The sequence below is a fragment of the Pleurodeles waltl genome, chromosome 1_2, assembly GCF_031143425.1.
Source record: "Pleurodeles waltl isolate 20211129_DDA chromosome 1_2, aPleWal1.hap1.20221129, whole genome shotgun sequence".
Lineage (NCBI taxonomy): Eukaryota > Metazoa > Chordata > Amphibia > Caudata > Salamandridae > Pleurodeles > Pleurodeles waltl.
Window position 1 is genome coordinate 1,296,299,999 of NC_090437.1, and position 3,906 is coordinate 1,296,303,904.

Genomic DNA, 3,906 nt, shown 5'->3' on the forward strand with positions numbered 1-3,906 from the left:
GGCAGACCAGTACATCTCCCATGTGAATGCCATGTTCCCTGGCTCAGTGCATGACGCCTACATGCTGCGGAATAGCAGCATCCCTTATGTGATGGGTCAACTCCAGAGGCACTGTGTGTGGCTATTAGGTGAGCACCTGGAAGCTAGTCAGTGGGAATGGTTGTCTGGGGATATCCCTACAGGTTAGTGTGTGTCTAACAGTTGTCCCTCGCCATTTGCAGGTGACTCTGGTTACCCCAACCTGTCATGGCTACTGACACCAGTGAGGAATCCCAGGACAAGGGCAGAGGAACGCTACAATGAGGCCCATGGGCGAAGTAGGAGGGTGATCGAGCAGACCTTCGGCCTCCTGAAGGCCTGGTTCCGGTGCCTCCATATGACAGGTGGATCCCTATTCTACCCACCAAAGAAGGTGTGCCAGATCATCGTGGCCTGCTGTATGCTTCACAACTTGGCTTTGCGATGACAGGTGCCTTTTCTGCAGGAGGATGGTCCAGATGGCGGTGTTGTGGCAGCTGTGGAGCCTGTGGACAGTGAAGACAAGGAAGCAGAGGAAGAAGACATGAACAACAGGGACTCAGTGATCCAGCAATATTTCCAGTGAGACACAGGTAAGAGTACAGACCTGCCTACTACATGTACTTTAACACTACTACCTCTCTACTGTCTGTCGTTTTCACCCAGTGTATGGTCACTGAGTTGTCACTTTCCCTTACGATTTTACAGATGTGGGTCCCACTGTGTGACATCTGCTTAGATTCCTCATGGACTAGAGCTGTGTGACATAGGTATGTTGACATTACAATTGAAAGAGCATTTTGTCACTGTAATTGCTAATACACTATTTCGAAATCACAGACAGACTCCAGATTGTTTTGTGCTTTAAGTGTGTTTATTTAAGTGCTCAATATTGGAGGGGGTAGTAAAATGGTGAGGGGTGATGGTGGAGAAATGTCCATGGCAGAGTCCAGTCTATTAGTCTCATAGGTGCATTGCCCATATGGGCATAGGAAGTGGAGCTGGGGCAGTTTAAGTATGGACAGGGTGACAAAGTGGGACAGTAGGATGACAATCAGGGTGGTCTCATTTCTTGGCGGGGGTCTTGGCATCGTGCTCTGTCTTGTTCCTGGATCTCAGGGACCGTTTGCAGGGTGGTTCTCCCTCTGCAGGGGGTGGGGTGCTGGTGTGGTGGTCCTGTGGCGGGGTGTCCTGTCCACTAGCGCCGGCGGAGGTGGTATGCAGTTCTTCGTCCATGCTAGTGTCAGGGGCCCCTTGTAGTGCCACAGTGTCCCTCCTGGTGTTGACGAGTTCCTTCAGCACCCCTACGATGGTGCCCAGGGTGGAGCTGATGGTTCTGAGTTCCTCCCTGAAGCCCATATACTGTTCCTCCTGCAGGCGCTGGGTCTCCTGAAACTTGGCCAGTACAGTTGCCATCGTCTCCTGGGAGTGGTGGTAGGCTCCCATGATGGAGGAGAAGGCCTCGTGGAGAGTGAGTTCCCTTGGCCTGTCGGCCCCATGTCGCACAGCAGCCCTCTCAGTTCCCCTGTGTTCCTGGGCCTCCGTCCCCTGGACCGTGTGCCACTACCACTGCCCCCAGGTCCCTGTTGTTGTTGGGGTGGTGGGTTAGCCTGGGTTCCCTGTAGTGGTGGACACACAGCTGATTGACGTGTCCTGGGGACGGAGGTATGGGCCTGCTGGGTGGGTGCTGTGCTGGTGTTTCCAGAGGGTGGAAGGTCTGTGGTGGCCTGTGACTGGGTGAGGGCAACCTACTGTCCAGAGGTCCCCGATGGGCCGGGCTGGTCATCTAGATCCAGTTGGACAGAGCTGCTGTCATCACTGTGGGCCTCTTCTGTTGGGGGTGGGGACATGTGTGGACCCTCCTGTCCGGTGACGTTGGGTAGGGGTCCTACAGGGGTATAAAAGGATGGTTATTACATCTGTGTGTGTCATGGTGTGCAATGGGTGGGTGACCGTGTAACCCAGTGCTTGCATTCCTGTGTGGGACCTTGTGTGATGATGGTTTAGGGGGTTGTATGGGTATGTGCAGTGGGCATGCTTTAGTGATAGGTGTCCATGCTTTGTTGTTGCATGCAGGGCTTGGTGTTGGGATGTGTGGTTTGCGATGTTGGGACATATGTGAGGAGTTGGAAGGCTGGGGGTAAGGGTGAGGGTGGGGGTATGTGATGGCATGCAGGTAGGGTGGGGGATGTAATAGTTAAGATTTGTCTTACCAGAGTCCATTCCTCCACCTACTCCTGCGAGGCCCTCAGGATGCAGAATCGCCAAGACCTGCTCCTCCCATGTTGTTAGTTGTGGGGGAGGAGGAGGGGGTCTGCCGCCAGTCCGCTGAACCGCCAGGTGGTGTCTTGAGACCACAGAACACACCTTCCCCCGTAGGTCGTTCCACCGCTTCCTGATGTCCTCCCGATTTATTGGGTGCTGTCCCACTGCGTTGACCCTGTCCACTATTCTTCGCCATAGCTCCATCTTCCTTGCAATTGAGGTGTGCTGCACCTGTGCTCCGAATAGCTGTGGCTCTACCCGGACGATTTCCTCCACCATGACCCTGAGCTCCTCCTCCGAGAACCTGGGGTGTCTTTGCCGTGCCAAGGGGTGGTGTAGGTGATGTGTGGGGTGGAGTGTGTGGTGATAACTGTGCTGATATGTAGTGGTGTGTTGTGTGAGGTGCGTGGAAGTTCTGTGGGTGATGGTGTTGTGTGCCTGTGGATGCTGTTGTTCTTGCTGGTGCGGTCTCTCTCTGTCCTTCTTTCGGAATTTTTGGTAGTAAGGGTTTGTCGGTGATGTGGGTGTGTGTTTTATATTGTAATGGGTGTGTGGGAGTAGTGTGTGTATTTTGAATTGTCCAATGTGGCTGTGTTTTGTATGTGTGTGTGTATTTTGAGCGCGGCGGTGTGTACCGCCAATGGAATACCGCGGTTGAAAGACCGCCACGTGGATTCGTGTGTCGTGATAGTGTGGGCGTATTTCTGTTGGCATGATGGTGGAGGATTTGTTTTCGCCAGTTTATCACTGACCTTTGGTGTGGCGGACTTGTGTGGGTGTCTGAATTTTGGCGGATTCCGTGCTGTGGGTCATAATAGCTGTGGCGGGATTCCGCGGCCGCGTTGGTGTGTTGGCGGTCTTCTGCATGGCGGTAAGCGGCTTTTACCGCCAACGTTGTAATGAGGGCCAGAGTCTCCCTTTGTGTAGGTAAGAAAAAAGTCTGGCACATCTCCCAAAAGGGGCACAATTTATAGGTTCCAGGCAGAAAAAGCCACACACTGGACATGGTGAAATATGTTACAAATCCTGATGAATTATGCAGATGATTTCCTTGTTAAGGAACACAAATTAATGCATTTCAGCTCGAAAAGTAAACAGCACCATGAAATGAATTTTTTTATGCTTGTTTTAATGGAAAGACACAGAAAAATGTTTAGCTATAATTTTAGTGAAATCAAAAGATCCTGCATAACACCAGGTGTAAGAAAAGAAGCATGCCACTTACATAATTTATTACAGTACTAAAAAAAAAACTGCCACGTGGGTTGATATTTTGATTAAATTGTTGCTAGTTGAATTAATAAGTTAAATATTTGGTCGTTTACGTTTATGCCACCTAAACAATCAAGTGAGAATTGAATGAGGTGTCCGACAAGTGAAAAAGTATTGAAAGTGTCTTTACTAGATACACCTCACTTTATCACGCTCGGGGGGTTAGTTTCCGAAATGTATCATTCAGACATATGAGTGCCTCCGAGTGCGGGGAGGCTCGACGGAGGGGGCGTTGTCCTTCTTCCACGTCTACGCCTCAGTCCCGCCGCCCGTCATTCCTCCCGCCTGCAGGTGGCGCTCTGCCCTCTCGCCGCCTCTGCGCCCGCGGCTCGTCTGTCCCCGGAAGGCGCG